Genomic DNA, 22,900 nt, shown 5'->3' with positions numbered 1-22,900 from the left:
CTCTCCCTCTCCCTCTCCCTCTCTCTCTCTCTCTCTTTCTCTCTCTGTCTCTCTCTCTCTCTCCCTCTCTCTCTCCTTGTTAATAAAGTGGCTTTATCTTTCTGTAGGCTTATAGAAGACAACACACAAACTAGTGTAGGCTGCTACTGATACCACATTTAGAATCATATAGAATATTCACAAAGAACACACACAGGTGTCACACTAAGATTCTATAAGATTCTATGATTTCTAAGGAAAAGGATTAAGGACAAATACAGTAATGGTGATGAAAGTAAAGTTGATAAAAATTAAAAATAACACTTTATATTTGTTCCTTCTTCAATTCTTCATCTAAATGACACAGGATCCTCAAAGGTTTTACCAGCAGAGTACAAGGTCTGATAGGTGTTAACAAGCTTTAATAGATTTGAGGATTCAGGGATAGCTGTTAGTCTGTTGACCTAGGACTAGTTTAATTTAGGGCATTGAGAATCACCTTTAAAAAGTTGGCCAATATAGGGGGAGCTAGGTGGCGCAGTGGATACAGCTCCAGCCTTGGAGCACCTGAGTTCAAATTCGATCTTAAACACTTGACACTTACTAGCTGTGTGACCCTGGGCAAGTCACTTAACCCCAATTGCCTCACCAAAAAAGCAAAAAAAAAAAAGGGTGACCAATAGGTGATGAAGAGTTTTTGTCCAGATTGCCTCATTAAAAGCATCTACAAAAATACGAAGGCTTGGGATTAAAGTTAGTGGAGTAAGGAAGGAAGGAAACATTTAATAAATGCCTACTATGTGCCGGGAACTCTAATGTTTTACAAATGTTATCTCTTCTGATCCTCACAACAATCCTAGGAGGTAGGTGCCATTATTATTCCCATTTTACAGTAGAGGAAATTGAGGCTGACAGAGGTTAAGTGACTTACCCAAGGTCACACAGCTAGTAAGTGTCTGAAGGCAAATTTGAACTCCGGTCTTACTGACTCTAGGTACAGCTCTCTATACCCTGCACCACCTAGATGCTCCTTGTTTCCCTAGTTCTTGGGGGCCTGGCCCAAATATTATTGCTATTGCCTCTGCTGATGGACCCATGACTTAGGGATCAGTGCTATATGCACTAGTGAACATCCCCAGTGAGGAAATCATATGGTCAGTTTTCTCTCTTTTCTTTCTAAATTGGAATTCATATCCCCCACATCCCCTTCTCCCAAACTTGACTTTCCTCCAAAATTACCTTTTTTCTGTTGAGGGTACCACCATTCTTCTATTCACCCAAATTCACATTCTCAGAGTCATCCTCCACTGTTCCCAATCCTTCAACCCCAACATTCAATCAATTGCCAAGTGTGATCTAGTCTACCTCCCCAACATATCTCACACACTGCTGAGTGATGTAACAGATAGCTTACAGGACTTGGAGTCAGGAAGAACTGAGTACAAATCTTATCTCACTTGCTAGCTGTGTGACCTTGGACAAGTCATTTAATTCCCTCTGTGCCTCAGTTTGCTCACTTGAAAAATGAGGATATTAATAGCACCTACCTCCCAGGGCTGCTGTGAAGGTCAAATGAGCTAACACGTGTAAAGCACTTTGCAACCCCTAAAATGTTATGTAAACATTAGCTATTATTAGTAATGATTAGCAATTAGTATTATTATGTCTACCCCCTTCTATCCATTCACATAACCTCCAATCAGTCCTATATCCCCACTACCCTAGACTATCATAAGAGCTTCCAAAATAGTCCTCTGCTTTGAGTCCCCCCACTCAAACTCATCTTCTACACAGCTGGCAAAATCATTTTCCTAAAGCACAGGTTGTAGCTCGAAGATTCCTTCCACCTCTAAGTTTATCACCCTATGACCATGTCACTCCCTTATATAGGAAGCTTTAGGATATCCTTATTGCCCACTTAATAAAACAAAAAACTCTTCATTTTGGCACTGAATCCCCCACATAGTCCGGCTCCAACTTTTTTACCTTTCCAGACATTTCACTTTACACTCTTCAAGTACTCTATGTTCAGGTAAACAGGTCTACTTACTCACTGTTCCCCAAACTCAGCACTCCATCTCCCATTTCTGTATCTGTCCCCCATGTTCAGAATGCATTCCTTCTCAACCAGAGCTTTTATGAAACTTTCCTTCCTTCAAGGCTCAGCTCTCGTAGTACCTCACACTAAAAGTCTTTCCTTATCTCCCTGTTTCTTAGTGTTCTCTAACTCTCAGCATATTCATTTATCTTAGTAGATACTATATCCTGCCCCCATAGAATAGAAACTCTTTGAGAACAAGGACTATTTTTATTTTTTCCTTGTATCCCTAGAAATTAAAGAAGGGCCTTGAACATAATTGCCTCTATTCCTACAAGCAATCCTTCATAAAGCATTTTCATATGCGCTATATCATTTTGTGTACAGAAGGAAAACTTCAAAAGCTTTGATGGATGTATTATAATTCTCATTTCAACAGATAAAGAAACTGAGTCTTTGAAAGCTTGTGCTTTGCCAAGGACACAGGGCTTAAAGTGGTAGAATAATAACAAAAACCAAGATGATGACACTTCATATCCAGAACTCTTCGGTAAAAACAGAGTAAGTTCTGATGAAGCAAGACAAATAAAGCCAGAAGTCCTTGCCATTGAAGTGACAGGAAATGGAGGCCAGAAAGCAGAAGATTAGTTATATATGATCAAAAATATAAGAACCAGCCAGAAGAGTATGACCCTGGGGAGTCCTGAATCTCACATTTGTAATCCAAGATTCTGATTGCAGGTATTTTGTCTCAACTACCAAAGCCATATCCCTAGATGCAGACCTGTGGCTCGTCATCAGGAGAAGGTTGATCTGCTAATGAATTTTTTCAAGGCATCCTTTATGTCCTTGTTCCTCAGGCTATAGATGAAGGGGTTTAGCATGGGGGTTACCACACCATACATCGCTGAAGCAACTATGCTCTTCCAGGAGGAGTGGATAGCTGAGGAGGTCATGTATACTCCAAAAACCGTGCCATAGAATAACAAAACAACACAGAGGTGAGACCCACAGGTAAAAAAGGCTTTGTACTTCCCCTCAGCGGATGGGACTTTCAAAATAGAAGAACAGATCTGTGTATAAGAAGTAAGAATCCCTGTGAGGGGAACAATACCCAGCAAGCCAGTTGTAAAATAAATCAAAATGTTGTTGATGAGGATGTCAGAACAAGAGAGCTTCAGAACCTGAGTAAGATCACAGAAGAAGTATGGAATTTCACGGTCTTTACAAAAAGACAGATGCATCACCATGAGACTGTGAAGGAGAGAAGTTAAAAGACTGAGGACGCAGGAGATCAGAACCAACAGGCCACAAAGCTGTGGGTTCATGATGGCCACATAGCGCAGAGGGTGACAGATGGCCACAAAGCGATCATAAGCCATCGCAGCAAGAAGGAAGTTGTCCATACAAGCAAAGACTGAAAAGAAATACATCTATGTGAGGCAGCCAGCATAGGATATGGTCTTACCATGTGTCAGGATGTTAGCCAGCATCTTGGGGACCGTGGTGGATACCAGACAGAGATCTACCAATGAAAGATTAGAAATGAAGAAGTACATGGGGGTGTGGAGGTGGGAGTCACAGCCAATAGCCAGCATGATGAAAATGTTCCCAACCACAGTGACCATGTACATGCCCAGGAACATCCCAAAGAGAGGCAGCTGCTGCTCTGGCTTCTCAGAAAGGCCCAGGAGGAGGAATTCAGAGACACGTGATTGGTTTTCTGGGCCCATGTGTCTGCCAAGAAAGAGATGAGACAAGAACATGAAATAGAAAATGCAGACATTCTCCACATAGAGAAAAGATATTAGGATATTAATTAGGAAACCTCTGAATTGGAGTCCCAACTCTACCATTTACTGTGCAACCTTGGGCACATCATGTCCCCTCTCTGAGTTTCCATTTCCTCATCTGCTAAAGGGGTAGGACTAGATTATTCCTTCTAATCAGATATTACTCCACCCTATCTGTGAGAGGCAGGTGCAATAGAGAGACCACTGGGTTTGGAATCAAAAGATTTGGTCTAAAATCCCAACTCTGTACTTACTGCCTTTGAGACCTAGGATGAGTCATTTAATCTATCTAGGACTCAGTTTCTTCTTTTGCAAAATGAGGAGTTTGGATTAAACGGCCTCTTAGGTGCTTTCCAGCTCTAAGACTGTAAGCCTAGGAACTACATATTCTGCTTCTCTCTCTCCTTATATCTCTCTCTTATCTCTTTTTATTATTCTTAGGTTCTGATTGTGATACAGTTTACATGCCCTTGACTTTACAGCTTAATTTTTAATGTGCTTCTGACACTAGTTCTGGGACCCTGGGAAAATCAATTAACTTCTAAGCACTGCAGGAAAGTTTCTAAAATGATGAGTGCAAGGACGTGCCATTCCTAACCCAATTTTTAATAGACAAATAGATGATTGATGGATAGATAGATAGATAGATAGACAGACAGACAGACAGATAGATGAAATTGCTTATGCAACCCCAGTTCCAAAGCCCATTGGTAGAGGGCTGTCTCCTTTTTGGTAGAGATAAATACCCTGCCCTGTGTGAGGAACAGAGTGGAGTTGGCAACAGAATTTCAACCTTATTTGAGCTCTCTTCAGGCTTCAAATCACTTTGGGGACTTTTGACTTTCAGCTTTGAAAGGGAATCTGTTCAGGTCAACCCCATGTCAGGTTGCTGAAGAAAAAAACTCTTGGAAGATATGAGAAGAGCTCACAGTCTCCATCATGTCTTCCAAAAATCTTTTCCTTTGGTATCCTGAAGTGAAGTTGACCTGAACCATCTTCTCTCTCAAAACTGGAACCCAAAAGTACCCAGAGTGGCCTGAAGCCTAAAGAGAACTCAAAAACCAAAGCTCTCTCACTCTCATCAACTCCACCCTGTATCTCATGAAGGGCAAAGCATTCATCTGCAGCAATCATAAGAATGTCCCATACTAATGAGCTTTGGAACTGGGGTTACACTTGTAACCTCATTTATTATTTCATACTTGAAAGCATGAAACTGAGGGGAGGGAATTTTATAGCAAATTTTTCTGATAAAAACCTCATTTCTCAAATATATAGAGAACTGAGTCAAATTTATAATACAAATCATTCCCCAATTGATAAATGGTCAAAGGATATGAACAGGCAATTTTCAGAAGAAGAAATCAAAACTATTTATAATCACATGAAAAAATGCTCTAAATCACTATTGATTAGAGAAAGGCAAATTAAAACAACTCTGTGGTACCACCTCATTCCTATCATATTGACTGATATGACAGAAAAGGAAAATGGCAAATGCTGGAGGCGATGTGGAAAAACATGAACACTGATGCACTCTTTTTTTTTTTAAGGCAATTGGGGTTAAGTGACTTGCCCAAGGTCACACAGCTAGTAAGTATCAAGTGTTTGGTCTGAGGTCGGATTTGAACTCAGGTCCTCCTGACTTCAGGGCCGGTGCTCTATCCACTGCGCCACCTCGCTGCCCCTACACTAATGCACTGTTGGTGGAGTTGTGCACTGATTCAACCATTTTGAAGAGCAATTTGCAACTATGCCCAAAGGGCTATAAAACTATGCTTATCCTTTAACCCAGTAATATCACTGCTTGGTCTGTATCTCAAAAAGATCAAAGAAAAAGGAAAAGGTCCTACAAGTACAAAAATATTTATAGCAGCTTTTTTTGTGGTGCCAAAGAATTGGAAATTGAAAGGACGCCCAATAATTGGAGAAAGGCTGAACAAGTTATGGTACACAATTGTGATGGAATACTATTGTGCTATAAGAAATGATAAGCAGAGAATCTGGCAAGATTTATATAAACTGGTGCAAAATGAAGTGAGCAGAGCCAGGAGATCATCGTACAGAGTAACAGTAATATTGTACAATGACCAGTTGTGAATGACTTATCTATTTTCAGCAATACAATGATCTAAGACAATTACTAAGGCCTTATGTTGAAAAAATGCTATATACCTCCAGAGAAAGAACAGATGAAGTCTGAATGCAGATCAAAGCATACATTTTCAAATTTTCATTCTTTTTCTTGTTGGGTTGGGGTTTTTTTGGTCTGTGTTCTCTTTTGCAACATGGCTAATAGGGAAATATGTTTTACATGACTGCACATGTATAATCTATATCAAAGTGCTTGCCTTCTCAAGGAGGCTAGAGGGAGGGAATTTGTAACTCAAAAATTATTTTTAAAAATAATAAAATTTGCTTTTACATGCAAATGAAAAAAATAAAATAAAAACATTCTAAAAATAATATCTAAGGGAGGTTTTGGGAGTTAGGAGAGATTCTAGATCCAAAGTTCCTAGAGGGTTCCTAAGTCTTCCAGGTGATTAATGGCCAGGGTGGATGCATGAGTCAGGCATGGGTTTTGAACTGTCTTTCATTGTCTGTACTCTTTTGCTCATCTAATCCAGTAATCATGAGACTAAGTAAAATAAATGGTTCATTTCCTAGAAATCATGGTTTTGAAGTATCTGGTCAGTCAATTAGTCAATAAACATTTGTTGCCTATGTGTGTCTGGCAAAGGATTTTATATTTAACTCTAGAGATGATAGGGAACCACTGGAATTTACTAAGTTAGGGAATGGGTGACATGGTCATGCCTATGCTTTAGAAAGACCACTTTGATACCTAGTGTAGTATCAGGGGAATACTGGGGTCTGGAAGAAGTTGTGGAGATGTAGCCATGTCTTATACATTTTATTATGCATTGTCTTATTATCATTTATTGTTTATTTGCTTCTATTGATTCTATTCCAAGAGTAAATTATTATGTACAGACAGGTTAGTTACATCTCTTCAGCTACTGAGTCAGATTCAATATGCCAAGATCACATGACTAGGGCTCAGTGAGACCTAAGATCAAGGAAAAGGTGGAATTTGCAAGCAGTTGGGGTTCAAAAACTGATTCTAAATGGGAAGTTTTCAATTATCCACATCTTCTATAAATCAGATTGATGCTATCTCACTGGAGGATAGAAGGTTATCTATTCCATGCCATAGAAAGCTCAGTATTTCCTCAGAATTTCCTAAGGAGTTTTTTAGGGGAAAAAAGATAAGACATGATCTGTTTGGCCTAGAGGGCAGAATGGGAAGCCCTGGGTAGACTTTGCAGAAAGGCAGATTAAAGTTTGATGTCAGGTCAAATTCCCAATTAGGGCTATGCAAATGTAAAATGGGAGTCTTGCAGAGACACTGGGTTTTCCCACACTGGAAGTCTTTAAACATGATAAATGGCCACTTCTTGGATATTTTCAGGCTATGGGTTTGACTAGACAAATACTGACATCCCCTCCAACTTTAAAAATTCTGTGATGCTGTGATTTGGCGACTTCATGTCAGAAGCCCCCAGGTTCAAATCTAAGCTCAACTTACTTTGTGACCTTTTTTGTTGGTCAGTAGTTTTCAGTCATTTCCAACTCTTTGTGACCCCATTTGGGGTTTTCTTGGCAAAGATGCTGGAGTGCTTTACCATTTCCTTCTCCAGCTCATTTTATAGATGAAAGTAAGGCAAACAGGGTTAAATGACTTGACCAGAGTCATAGAGCAGTAAGTGTGTGAGACCAGAATTTAAATTTAGAGAGATGAGTCTTCCTAACTCCAGTCCTGCCATTCTATCCACTGCACTACCTAGCTGCCCTTTTGATGCTGACTCAGTCATTTAACTTCTCAGGGACTCAGTTTCCTTACCAGTAAAAAGAGAAGATTAGAAGTAGGACTGGGAAGGTAATTCTTCCTTTTGAATCAGAGAAGTGATTATCTTTGGAGAGGATTGCAAAAGATGTGGCAAACAAAATGAAAAGACTAAAGATGAGAGGAAGATGGTTCAAAGAGGATATGGCAGAAAGGTCTATGACAAAGGTACTTAAGTTTTTTTTTTGTAACCTGGACCCCTTTGGCAGTCCAGTGAAATCTATGAACTCCTTCTCAAAGTAACATTTTAAAATAATTAAAAGAAATGCTCAATTCAGTTAGAAGTTAATGAAAAAATGATTTATCTATCCAAGTACACAGACCACCTGAAATCCATCTTACCCCAGGTTTTTTAAAGGTGGGTAAAGGTACAGAGATACTGGAGAGAGACAAGAAGGGGATGAGCTTGATCCCAATATAATAATGACAGATAATAGAAATTAGCGAAACTAGAGGTTGGAAGGCAGGTCAGATAGATGTGTTTACTATAGCTGAGAAGGAATAGAGACAGAGTAGTTAAAATTAATTAAACATAAGTGCTTATAGAATTAGCCAGATCCAATGTTTCAGCTAGAATGGTGGTGAAATAGGAAACTGGTGCCTGAGACAAGCTTAATAGAAAAAGCCCTGGATCAGGAGTCAAAAGCCTCCCAGCTTACTATTGATTTGACCTTGGCAAATTGCTTCACCATTTTGTTTCTGTTTCCTCATCATGTACCATATATTCTCTCCCTTCCTACTCACCATTTTCTATTTTAAACTCCCATATGTTAGCACTATGGACAGGGACACCGGGTTGCTGAGGACTATGAGCTCTTTTAGAACTGTAACAATGGGACAGCTCTGAGCTCTGGAAGCTAGACTGTATTATTCTGCCATTAGTGGGGATATGGAAGGGAGGGAATAGGGGATTTGGGGGGAAAGAGAAAGCAGACCTTATTGGTATAGAATAGCCACAACTATGGAAAAGTAGGGCAGGTTCAGGGGCTTTCAAAGGGCATGGCTACAATGGCGAATCCTTGGAAAACCTCACTGATTTGGGTATGTCTCTTTGTATTCACACACACACACACACACACACACACACACACACACACACATACCAGAGCCCCAGGAAGGCAGCCAAGTGAGCTTGTTAAATATTCTCCCTCCCCCTGAGCTTCTTCAATATTTGAGTTACAATCTTCCTCTCCAACCCAACCCCTGCCCTTAAACTTAGTGACTTCAATATACTGTTGATGTTTCCCAGTTCGCCTGGCCTCCAAGCTCATCAACCTACTTGACTTCCGTATCCTACACCTTTACACTCAGCCTCATAATGGGATGCTCACAGTCTGGGTCTTACCAGTGTCCACAAGTGCTCCGGTTATAAGATCAAGAATTCTGAAATTTCCCTGTCTCATCACAGTTTCCTACCCTTCCAACTCTCCATGTGTCTTGTTCCTCTTAAACCCATTCTTCATCCTCACTGTGATCTGTGACCTCCTGTGCTCTCCTCTAGCCTCCTACTCTCTCTTCACTTTCCTGCTTATCCAGTCTTAGAACTATAGTTAACCATTTTGAATATGCCTGATCTTCTACTCTCAAATCCCTTTCTCCATTGTCCTATCACCATTAATGTCCTGCTAAACCTCAACCCTGGTAGTCTCCACCACAGATGTTACCTTTCTGCTCATGTATTGCTGAACATCTTTGGAGAAAATCACATAATGACTCTCAGTCCTTTAAGACTCTCCCCAGTTGTCTTTCACATGAATTGCTTTCCTAGCCAGGTCTCATATTGTAAACTCACTTTTCTTCCTATTTCTGACTATCACCAACACACACACACACACCAAGGACTTTAGTATAGCTTCAGACTGGTCCTCAGCTTTTCCACCTTGGGAACAGATGATGCCAATGACTAACCGAAATCCTTCAGAGCCACTAGTTCACCCCATGTTCATATTATATGCCATCAAACCACTTAGTACCAATATTTAAAGAAACATGCATGTTGTAGGATTCTTGAAATAGTCATTGATTTTGATGTGCTGATTCTTGTGTGTCTCTTACAAAGGTAAAATGAACACAGAGAGGAATGAGAGAGTAAAGAAGAAAGGTGGAATTAAAGGAAATTAAATGGGAAGAATAATTTAAAAGAATAGAAATTCAAAGCTGGAAGATACTGAGGATCTGTTCTGGTCAACCTCACCTAAAGCAAAGATCCTCTGTGACATTTCCAACAATGTGCATGAAGCTTTAGCCTAAACACCTCCAGTGACAGGGAAATCACACCTGACAAGGCAGTTCATTCAGAAGCCTGTAAATTATTAAAATTGAAAGGGACCTCAGAAATCACTTAGTCTAACTTTCAACTAATGCATAAAGGCAGGGGAAAGAGAAAAGACTAAAGGGGCAAAGGGGGAGGGAAGGAGAAAGAATAAAGAAAGATAATGGAGGAAGAATGGAGGAGTGATTGGAGAGGTGTGGAATTCAGCACAATGAACTGCCCTCAATGAATATAACAAAATGTGGTAGCTCCACAGGGTATGCTAAAGACTCATAATTCCTGTGCTGATTATATATGATGATGGAAAATGTAGTATCTCTCCAGTAGAATATAAACTCCTTCACAGCAGGAACTCATTTTTGTTTTGCTTTATAGAGAGGTCCCTAGCAAGTAACAGGGGTTTGATAAATGTTGCTGAATTAGATGAATTGAATTGGTTTGGAGAAGACCCTAAGGACAACTTGAAGATCAAACTGAAGGAACTGTCATAGTACTGTACAGACAGAGGTTTCTGGGGGAGGCACCCATGGTCACCATGGAAAGACCTGTCCAGGGCCCTAGGACTCTGCCACTAAGGGATGCATGAGTGACCCCTCTGTTCTAATTGGGCTCCAGGTTTGGACAGCTGAGATTTGATTGGTCTGAGCCCTGACCTGCGATCTGGACTGAAACTGACCAAGATGGTCTGAGCTATGTCAGACTCTGACTTCTGTTATGATAATTCCAACAATTTCTATTTCTGTTACTATATGTGGTTAACAATAGCTTCCACAAACACGGTCTTATTTGATGCTGACAGAAACACTGTAGAGCAGAAAAGACCTATTGCTTTTGGAATTGAATGACTCATCTGGCTCCTCTGTGAAGTCCCTTTAAATCCCAGCAACATACTCCAATGATAGAGTAGGCATTCTCATTTGTGACTAAGGCCCAGAGAGGAGAAGCAATTTGTCTAAGGTCCTAGAGTCCGTCAGTGGTAGGACTAGCACTTGGCTTTGAGTCCAGGGCTCTTCCCATTGTCCTGCACTACCCTCCCACCTACCACTGGATACGCTGGGCTCAGTTTATAGGGTCTGAACTTTCAGCTAGACTCTGGGCTAGGTCAGATTGAGCTGGGCTCAGGGCTGGGTTGGGCCATGGTTTTGCCAAGACTGGACTTGGAATAATCCTCCTGAATTTCTGAGGAAGAACAGGCTCTATTCCCTTTCCCTTGTTTCCCCTCTTCTCATTTTCTACCTGCTCCCTAGTAGCACTTACATCATAGAGAGGAGCGGTTTGCCTGGCTCTTTTTCTGTCCTGGATCATTGGCAGGAAGGACAATGAAGGCAGCAGCAGTCACCCCAAGGAAAGGTGGGGCGGCAGCCTCAGACGTAGTGATTAATGTCTCCAGGAGACAAAAGTAGACTCTCTCCTGGGCTGGAACAGGCGATTTGTAACGCTGGGTGGTGAGGGGAACGAGAGAAATACTTTAGTTTCTGGGCCTTAGAGGCTGAATACCCTCAGCTCCTCATTAGGAAAATCATAAAATTGTCTTTGCAGTCCCTGAGAAGCTCGGGTCCCCATGGGGCAGGAAATCCTGGCAAAAAACTTCCTAACAATGAGAGTTGTTCAACAATGGAGTTGTATATTCAAATCCTTGAGACCTTCAAATAGATAACTATTTATCTGGATTGTTGTAAACAGAGCCCATGATTTGGATAAGGGTTGAACTAGATGACCTCTGAGGTCCTTTCTAGCCTCTGACTCTATGTATGTATTTTGTTGGAAGACAGTAAGTTCCATGCCTCTGGAGGTCACCAAGCAGAGACCAGATGTCCATTTATCAGGTAGAGAAAGGTTCCTACCTAAGGAATGGAGTTAGAATAAATGATCTCCTAGGTCCACTCCAGGTTTAATGAATATACAAATGGGCTACTTCATAGTGAGTTGAGATCATCAAGCTAGGGTTAATTGAAGGCTTTCAATGATAAAAACAAAAAAATTTTTAATGAGAGGGTCTGAATTCAGATTTTGTTTCTGCTATATAAATTCCCTCTGGACCTTAGTTTCCTCATTTGGAGTAGAAGATCTCTAAATTCCTTTATGGTACCAAATCCCATAATACTATCCGGGAAATCCAGCCCAGGTCTAAGTTGGATCACATGAAACTTTGGGTTTCTTTCCATACCTAATTGTCCATGAAAATCAACTTCTTGTTTTGGGACACCAGCTTCAAAGTTGAAGGTGCCCCTTTGTACACTCCTTCAGGCCCTTGCTGGGTGGAGATTCTTCTATCCTCCCTTTTCAGGTCTGAGATTTGGGTTGCAGATCTATGAGCAGGCACCATCATTCTTTGAACCTCAGTTCCCTCCAAAGGATAAATGGAGACCAATCCCCACCCCCAGGAACTTCATTTAGGGAAATGAAGATGTACTCTACCAATGCACATGAAGTCTACACAGAGAGGACTCTGCCCCTCTTTTCACAAAGGGGGTCATATCCCAGAGAAATGGAGATCTGGTCTCATTATATATATGGCTCTTCATATGGGTCAAAATATTTTTAGTGACTCTTTCTTATGAGCAAAGCAGCCAGTTAGCAAATTAGCATTTATTTAATAATTTAATAAAAATCTATTATGTTTGAGCACTACGGTAAGCACTAAGAACACAAAAAAGGCAAAAAAAAAAGTCCTTCTTCTCCAGGAGCTTACAGTGTAACAGGGGAGACTACATGGAAATGACTATGTACAAACAGAATAAATTGGGGGCTGTGTCCAAGGGAAAGTACTAAGATTAAGGAAGACCAAGAAAGACTGCTTACAGAAAGTGAAACTTTAGCTGAGACTTAAAAGAAAGCCAGGAGGCAGAGATGAGAAAGAAGAGAATTCCTGAACAAGCATGGCCCCCAAAGAAGGGATAAGGGATAGGGAAGAGAATAAGTATTTATATAGTGCCTACTATGTGCCAGGCACTGCGCTAAGTACTTTTTACAAATATTATCACATTTGATTCTCACAACTCTGTAGGGTAGGTGCTATTATTATCCCCATTTTACAGTTGAGGAAACTGAGGCAAACAGAGGTTAAGTAATATGCCCAAAGTCACAAAGCTAGTAAGTGTCTAAGACTGGATTTGAACTCAGGTCATTCTGACTCCAGACCCAGCACTCTATCTACTGCACTAACAGCTGTCACTAAGAAGAGAATCAATAATCAAGAAACATTTATGAAGCACCTACTATGTGCCAGGCATTGTGCTAAGTAAGGTCTGGGACATCACCCTGGCTCCTTAGCAGAGGTGAGATGAAGAGTTCACATATGTGGAACAGTGCATATATTTCCAGATTTTTTTCCATATATTGATTGGTATTGCTGGTCTTTTTTTCTCTTTTTCATTTTTTTCTTTTAAGATAGTCTTTGTTATATGATGTGACTCACTGAGGGGAAGAGGGGAAGGGATACTGAGGGAAATGTCAGCAATATAAAACAAAAAATCTAAATAAAATTTAAAAAAAGGAAGAAAGAAAATGTATTGCCCTGGTCTCCATAACTCTATATATAAACAAGTGTGGAAGCAAGGGAAGGTCTGGTGAGAATCAGGATAATGACTTAAAATCCTCTGCAAGTGATATTTCATGCTTCAGTGAATCTGTTCTCTCATCACTGTGAGTGCTCCTTCTAATGGTGCAGACCTGATCCACCCATACCTTTCCAACCTGTGGGATTCTTGTCCTTGACCTCCCATAGTTCTCCAGAGTCTTTATCCAATGCCATGGGGGCATTGCCCTGGGAATTTGTTTTTAGCACTTTTTTCATACCAAGGCCACTATGAGCCAGTCCATTTTTTATCTGTTGGTCTCACTACACAGCGTGGTAGCTCCTTTCCTGGTCATACACATACAATTTGATGCCTTTTATGCCCCTTTTTGGATGCCAGTCATTGTTGATAACAGACCTCAAAGGACATGCCCGCCGTGAAGACTGAACTTGGGTATCTACCCCAACCACGTGAAGACTTCTCTTGGTAGAATGGGCAGATGAGAACAATTGTTCCAATGGCCATAAAGGCAGCTGAAGCAGGTGCTGGGAAGCACTTAGAGCTTGGTTAGACATCAAAGATGCCAAGGTCATCCACTACATCTTCAGCCATCACCAGTCATCTTGATTCTGTCCTGCCACTGGACTGTGATGACTCTGGAGTAGAGAGTGAGACTGACAACTTCTTGCAACTCTGCCTCACTGAAATCCAATTTATGCAAAGGACATAACTCATACCATTTTACCATTTTATCTATCTCAAAGTCCTGTAGCAACAGGTAAGTGATGAAGTAGCAGGTGCGGATACACTGAGAATTGTAATCACAATCCTGCACACAGGTGGCCCAGGCCATGGGGTCGTTTCTCACTGGAGGCAGCAGTGGGATTCAGCAGCCCCCTTGGTGTTTAAGCAGCCTTTTAAGGGTCGCACTGATCATCTCCTGGTGTGAGGAAGGTCTAGAAAAGGTGCCCTAAAAATTGTTTGCTTACCCAACCCTGGCCTGATTACTGAAGCAGATGGGGAATCCTACTGTGTGGTCAAAACACAAAAAAACTGTATAAAAATGTCTGCAAAGACAATTCCACTCACCATCGGCACTTGGAATGTGCACAGCACAAAATCCAGTAGACCTGAAAGATGAACAGCTCTTGTTGCAAGAGAACTCAGCAGGTATTGCATCCAAATGTGGCCCTGAGTGAAACAAGGCTGGCAAATGAAGGCCATCTTACTGAAGTTGGAGCTGTATACACGTTTTTCTGGAGTGTCCACAGTGAAAAGGAGCATTGTGAAGCTGGTATAGGTTTTGCAATCAAAATTAATCTAGGAGCAGCTAGGTGGCACAGTGGATAGAGCACCAGCCCTAGAGTCAGGAGGACTTGAGTTCAAATCCAAGCTTAGACACTTGACACTTACTAGCTGTGTGCCCCTGGGCAAGTCACTTAACCCCATTGCCTAGCCAAAAAAAAAAAAACTAATGTAGTCAACAGGCTTGTATGCCTACCAAAAAGAGTGAATGACAGGCTCATGACAATGCAATTGCCACTTGCAGAAAAACATCACACCACCATCATCAGTACCTATGCTCCCACCATGATGAACCCTGATGGGGTTAAAGACATTTTTTATGAAGACCTGGAGACCTTATCATCAATGTGCCAAAAAAGGACAAGCTTGTAATTCCAGAAGACTTTAATGCTAGAGTAGGCTCAGATTACCAGACTTGGCAGGGAGTTCTAGGGAGGAATGGAGTTGGAAACAGCAATAGCAATGGTCACTTACTACTGAAGACTTGTGCATCTCATCACCATCTTCTCATCACCAGCACTGTCTTCTGTTTACCTAAATGCAATAAAACTTCATGGATGCACTCTCACAGCAAACATTGGCACTTAATAAACTATGTGGTTGTAAGAAGAGACAGACAGGAAGAGAGAGTGATAAAGGCACTGATCATAGACTTATCCTCTCTGACCTAAATATTTACATTCAACAAAAGTGGTGGCCCCCAAGGCAAAATGACTACCAGAAGAGTTAATGTCAACAGATTAGAGCTCTTTTCTGAGTGAGAACAGTTTGTTGCTAACTTGGAGAGAAAGTTGAGCCAAAACACAGTTGGCAACAGTGCAGCAGAAAAGGAATGGACAACTTTCAAAGATTTGGTGTATAGCACTGCATTTGCTCATCTGGGTCAGAACACTCACAAACATCAAGACTGGTGTGATGAAAATGATGAGGAAATTCAGAAGGTGCTAAATGAAAAATGATATTTCCACAGGGTTTACCAGCAGGATAGTTCATCCATCTCTAAGAAGGCAGCATTTAACACCATCAAAAGTAAAATGCAAGCAAAACTCAGAGATGCAGGATTCTTGGCTCAGTAGGAAGGCAAATGAAATTCAGCTTTATGCTGATAGTAACAATCCAAAGCACTTTTATGATGCCCTGCAGGCTATCTATGGGCCAAAGACCTGTGGTGCATCTCAACTACCCAATGCTAATAAGGACATGATCCTAGAGAAATGGGCTGAACACTTCCATAATGTTCTCAACAGATCATCATCAATCAATGCTGAAGCCACTGGCTGTATACCTCAGGTTGAAGTCAGTTCCTCTCTAGCCAAACTTTCAACTGAAGAAGAGGTTTTGAAAGTCATTAGGCTTCTTTTATGCAGTAAAGCACCTGGTGCTGATTTTATTCCAGCTGAGATTTACAAGGTAGGGGGTCCATTGCTCATACAAAAGTGACTGAAGTTTTCCAGGTTATACAGCAAGAGGAGGTTATCCTCCAGCAGTTCAAGGATGCCTCCATTGTCCATCTCTATAAAGGTAAAGGAAATAGATTGTCCTATGACAACCACAGGGGTCTCTCTCTTAGTCATTGCTGGCAAGATTCTTGCCAAAGTCCTCCTTAATAGGCTGATCCTTCATCTGGAAGATAATCATCTACCTGAGAACCACTGTGGCTTCAGAAAGGGCCAAGGAACAGTTGATATGGTGTTTGCTTCCCAACAACTCCAGGAGAAATTCCAGGAGCAGAACAGAAGTCTGTACACAACATTTATAGATCTGACCAAGACCTTTGATACCGTCAGTCATGAGGGCTTGTGGAAAATTATGTCAAAATTTGGTTGCCTGGAGAAGTTCATCAGTATTGTATGTCAATTTCATGACAGCATGCTTACCCGGGCTCTAGGTAATGAACAATGCTCTCGTGCTTTCCCTGTCAGCAATGTAGTGAAATAAGGTTGTGTGCTTGCTCCCATGCTGTTTAGCATGATGTTTTCAGTCATGTTGTCAAATGCTTTCAAAGAGGATGAACATGGCATCAAGGTCAGCTACTTCTCTTCAACTTGAAAAGACTACACACTAAGACCAAAGTGGAAGGAGTGTTGGTGCATGATTTTCTGTTTGCAGATGATTGTGCACTCAATGCAGACTCTGAAGCTGAGATGCAACAAAGTATGGATCTATTCTCTGCTGTGTGTGCTAATTTTGGCCTAACAATTAACACCAAGAAAACACAGGTGCTCCGTCAGCCACCACCACACCATCCATACATGGAACCATTGATTACAGCAAATGGAGAGGTTTTGAATGCTGTGGATAATGAGGTTGGCACACGCATTGCCAGAGTTAGCTCAGTATTTGGGAGGCTCCTAAGGAAAGTATAGGAGAGAAGAGGTATTAGACTGACTACCAAACTGAAAGTCTACAGAGCTGTTGTGCTGACCTCATTGTTGCATGTCTGTGAAACCTGGACAGTATACCAGAGCCATGCCAGGAAACTGAATCACTTCCATTTGAATTGTCTTAGGAAGATTCTGAAGATCACCTGGCTGTATAAGATACCAGACACTGAGGTCCTTTCTCGAATTAAACTGCCAAGCATTCAAACTCTGTTTCAGAGAACGTAGCTCCAATGGGCTGGCCACGTTGTTTGAATGCAAAACGTACGCTTGGCAAAAAGGCTGTTTTATGGAGAACTCACACAGGGCAAGCGTTCGTTCACATGGTGGTCAGAAGAAGCAATACGAGGACACTCTCAAAGTCTCTGTTAAGAACTTTGGAATGGATTGTGCGACATGGGACACACCGCTGGTGCAGGACCACTCACCATGGCGTGCCCACTTCAGAGAAGGTGCTGTGCTCCATGAGCAAAGCAGAATTGAAATAGCTCAAGAGAACTGCAAGATACATAGACTTAGAGAATCCACCCCAAAGGTTTACACGTGTACTATTTGTGCCCGACCTGTGGTAAAATATTCCAAGCTCATATTGGTCTGATCAGCCACAGCCGGACACACTAAAACTTGACTCAGAAGAGTGATGTCATTTTGGTCCTTTTCGAAAATGAAGGAGCACAATCAGGTACTCAGCCTCTTTGTGCTCTAGACCAGATATATCAAACATGGGGCTGCATTGCCTCTGGAGAATGACAGAACAAGATTAAAATATAATGGGGAAATATTTCACAAAACAGATAAAAATACAATAGAACATAGTTAATATGCATTTGTGGTTTCCTAAGTTTGCACGCAGCCCTCACAAGTATCTTTGTGTACAGTTAAGTGGCCAGTTTCTATCTGAGTTTGACACCACTCCTGACAGCTTCCTAAAACTATGTAATGTTGCTGACTTGCACTAATAGAGAGAGGTTCCTAATCTGGGAATTCCCCATTCCAATGAAATCACAGATCAGTTCCCTATTCCTACCCTACTGTGAGTGAGGCTGCCCTCACTCCTCCTGTACACCTTTCATCTCTAGAATTTCTGCCCTGGGCCTCTACAGTCCTGACTGGTGGCTGCCTCCCTGAACAGCCCATTATTTCGTGAAGACAGTAATCTTGCTTCCGTTCAGTTTCTACTTTTAACTTATGACCCAGCAGTCTGATAGAGCAGCCGAGAAAACAAACGAAATCTTACCAGATGCACCAAGCTCTTACGACTTACAGTCACCCTTTGGTATCAGATTGACTCACATCCCCTGGAGAGTACCATAGTTGGTCCTTTCTAAGTGGGACAGAAGGCTTGTGGTTTATGTGCAAAAAACTTCTCACAGATTATAATACATATTCGAATCTTGTGGCTAGAAAGTACTAAGATAAGGAGAAACTGGGGGGGACAGAGTAGCTTGTATTGCCAAATAACAGCTGCAGGCCTGAAGAGTTCAGAGGAAGTACAAGCTGACACATTAAGGAAGAGTAGCTAATACATAGCAACTTGATCACTAATACATAATAAATTGACTAATGATACAAAATAAAGTGGGGTTTCCATTTTCATTTGCACAGAGGACCCTGTTTTGGGACATGGAGAAGGGGATGCTACACAGTGGAAGATAAGTGGGGTGGTTCAGGGCCACAAATACACTTCATATAAGCACTGGTTGAAGAAAACTGGGGTTTTAGTCTGGGGAAGAGAACACTTAATAGAAACATAAACATGTTTAAGAGAAAAGGCAGAGATTTGGTATGCTGTCTAAACTGTCAAATCCTATAGCCGTTTCATATGGTTTGGCTTAATTCATTATTTTTATTACAAAGGAATGCTCTCTACTTGGTGGGAAGAGGGGCCACCAAGAGGTATATTGGAAAATAATTGATGCAAAAATAAAATCCATCAATAAAACATTATTTAAACCAAAAAAAAAGTATCCCTGTATGCTATCTAATCTCTACTCTCCAAAAAGTATTCACCAAAACTGTGCAAAAAGAAAGATTTTCTTGTAAAATTACATCCATTATTAAGACGACTGTAATTATCTCAAACTGGGCACAGGTGGTGCTTTAGACGCCCAAATTACAAGGGGAAGTTATATTTCTGCCTAGAGAGGGCACTGCCATTTTCACAAGAGAAGGAAGCAATAACAATCACAATCACAATAATGGCACTAATAACAGCATTAATAGTAGTAATAACTAATAATAATAAGTCTTAAAGCCCGCAAAACCCTCTGTTTTCTCTCTGCCCAATAGGCTATCTATTCTGTAATCTCCTATCTGGTAACCATTTACACCATTACTGCCCCTTCTCTGGAACCTTCCAAATCTCCACCTTTACTGCCCGGAAGCTTACAATCTAGAAACTTTCAGGTTCCTAGTCAATTGCTGACCCCTTGCTTATGACCTCAGGGCCTGGAAACCGCCTGAAGAAGACCCCCTACTTCCCTATAAAGCAGCTGTCCTGCCCCACGAGAGGATGCCATGAACCCTAAGGTGGGCAGAACAAACTGGGGCCCAAGCAGAATCAGCTGCCATGACCTGTTCCCCAAAGCCCAACCAGAGCTGAGCTGAATGAAGTCCTCATGGACTCCCTCCTGCTCTCACGATGACCATCATGCCCAAGTCTCCCTGGCAACATCCCTGATTGGGTCCCTTCCCTGCTGTACTTTGAGTATATGAGTCACAGCACCAAGTCAGAGATCGGGGAGCTACAGCTCCAGGGCTAGGACAGCTGCTTTTGGAGGTGTCAGTGCCTTCCTAACACAAGGCAAGGAAGGCACTTGGCCTGCCTTGCTTAGCTTCCCCTGTGATCTCTGCCTCTGGCTCCCTTGAGCATCTTTGTAAACCACACAGCCTCCCCTCTAGGACCCTCCCTTCAACATAGCCAACACACAAACAGGTCTATTGCTTTCAGCATTGACTGACATCTTATGAGTCTGCAAAGCTACTGTATTTCTAGCACAGGCTCTGGCATTCACATCACTATGGTGCTTTCAGGTTTACAAAGTGCCTGCCTCCCAGGGCTGTTGGGAGCCAGGTGTTTTCCACCCATTTGGGAGGTAGAACTTCCTGTGGCTGCCTGCAGGGGTGCAGACAATGCATGATCCCCCTGCCCTGTTCACATCTGGAAGGTGCCAAACATAAGGGCAATTGGGGGCTGAGCAGTCTCAGGAAATTACTGTCATCAGAAAGAGTGAGGTCACACACAAGGGACATTATAATTAGTATAATACTAATCTACAATAGTTATACAAATATATACTGAGAATATTTATACTACTATAGAATAATCTGACCATATATTAGTATAATTAATACATTACAGAGCTAAAGAATTAAGTACCAGGTGAAGTGCTAAGGGTAAAGAGTTGTGTAACTAACAGGTATATCGGGGAAGTCTTCCCAAAGGAGCCAACATCTGAGTTAGGTTTTACAGGAACTCAGTAGACAAAGAGGGAGACAGGAGTGCACTCTAGGCATGGGAAATAAAATGAGTAAAGACATGGAGGCAAGAAAGCATGAGGTGTAGAGTGGGGTTAGGGTCCAGTTTAACTGGAGCATAGCATTTGCTCTTTCTACCACAACACAAAGAATAAAGACTTATCAAGTGGAAAAGGTGATCTAGAACAAGGTCTCTTAACCTAGGATCCACCAAAGGGTCAATGCTAGATTGCAAAGAGTCCATGAACTTGGATGGGGGAAGAAATGACATCTTCATTTTCACTAACATCTCATTGAAATTTAGCATTTCCTTCGATTATGAATGCAGGCAACAAATTACGATATTATTAAGCTTCATCAGACTGCCAAGGGGGTCCGTAATTTTAAAAGAAAAATAAGAACTACATGATTAAAAAAAATAAAGATAAGAAAAGAAAAATAAAGATAAAAATGTGCTCCTGGCCTCCTGAAGGGGCCTCAAAGGAGTAGGCATTAGCAATGACATCCTCCAACTTCATCTGTGGATAATGAGTTCCACAAGCAGAGGTATGATGGCCCTCATGGGGATGTTGGAAAGAAATTTTTGGTGTACGTATACCCCTTCCGATATAAATTCCAAAGTGGAGATAATATCCACACTTCCGACCTGACAAGGATCTCACAAGGAAAGTTTTTTGTAAACCTTTAAACCATAAAGAAATGGAAGAAGGTGACGTTTACTACCATAGCACCCCATTGGGGACCACTCCCCCCAACTCACACTAGGAATAGAATAGGGGAGCCATTGATAGCTCTTCCAGTGTTTCAGTTGGTTAGCAAATTGATGATTAGTATGTAAACAAACTCTATTTTTCAATTTAATATGCAAAACATGCTCATGTAAATGATACATTTTTGCAGTCCTAAACCAAAAAAATGGCACAAGGATCAGGAGATGGTGCTAAAAATGTCATAGTCATTTCCATTTTCCCCAGAATTTCTTTCCTTCTTCACAAACCCAAGAAAATAACCCTTGAAAAATACATATTATTTTCTCATGACTTCAAAATTATAGGAAGTTTTGCATTCATGCTCTTTTGCCACGTTCTCTGACAAAAACAAACCTCCCCTTCTCAACTATTTTGCTTCTCCTTCACATCAGTCCGGTTGCTAACAGAGAGACTTTGCCACCTCTCCACTCCCTCTTTTAAAAAAAATAATCTATGTCTTTTGTTTTTTATCACATTCATTTCCAAATATATCCATGCTTACCAGTGAAATCACTGAGTCAAAGAGTACAGACTTTTTAACATAATTCCAACTTGATGTCCAGAACGGTTGGACCAATTCCCAGCTCCACCAACAAAGCATCAGTGTGCCTTTCTTTCAAATACTATTTCAGTCCTTTGTCATCTTCACCAATTTTCTGGGTGTGAGACAAAACATCAGAATTGTTTGATTTGTATTTCTTTCATTATCAGTGATTGGAGGAAGCTTTCACATGTTGTTAATAGTTTGTAGTACTTTGGGGAAATGTTTGTTCATATCCTTTGTGCATTTTTCTGTCTCCTGGGGACAGAGTCTTCCTGGCTTTCTTCCTGATTTATTTCTTCTGCCTGGTCTTGAAACTCCTAGTCTTTGTTACTGTTATTGTTATATTATTATTAATAATCATAAATGTATATTATATAGGAAGTTACAGGAATTGTGCAACATTACTGCAGACTTTAAAAACTTAACACCTACTTAATACTTAGTAAGAATGACCTGATAGCTAGAATTATAAATCAGAAGCTCACTTTTTTCATAAACTGAGAGATGATAAATCCTTTTTCTACAAATAAAGACCTCAAAATAGCTTTGAGAATTTAACAGCAACAAAATACTATACTAGAATGAGACCGCTATCTCAGACTTAACAGCTACCCACAATTGCCTGGACACAGTATGGATTCATAAAAGTCTAACCACAAGGCAGCTAGGTGGAGCCATGGTGTAGAGACCACTGGGCCTGAAGTCAGGAAAATCAGAGTTTAAATCCAGCCCCAGGCATTTATTAACTATGTGACCCTGGGTAAGTCACTTAAATTGTCTGCCTTAGTTTCCTCATTTGTAAAATGAAGATAATAATGGCACTTCCTTCCCAGGGTTGTTATAAGGATCAATGAGACAATATTTGTAAAGCATTTTTGTAAAACTTAAAGTGCTATGTAAATGTTGTTGTTCAGTCATTCAGTCATGTGTGATTCTT

General features: G+C 41.1%; 1 pseudogene; it reads right to left on the bottom strand.

Annotated features, from left to right (window-relative positions):
• Positions 1-2,814: 2,814 nt before the first annotated feature.
• On the bottom strand, positions 2,815-15,377 carry LOC114035027 (annotated as a pseudogene).
• Positions 15,378-22,900: the final 7,523 nt, after the last annotated feature.

This window comes from Vombatus ursinus, unplaced genomic scaffold, assembly GCF_900497805.2.
Source record: "Vombatus ursinus unplaced genomic scaffold, bare-nosed wombat genome assembly UNPS02009173.1, whole genome shotgun sequence".
Taxonomy (NCBI): domain Eukaryota; kingdom Metazoa; phylum Chordata; class Mammalia; order Diprotodontia; family Vombatidae; genus Vombatus; species Vombatus ursinus.
This window is presented reverse-complemented; position numbering and strand designations above follow the sequence as displayed.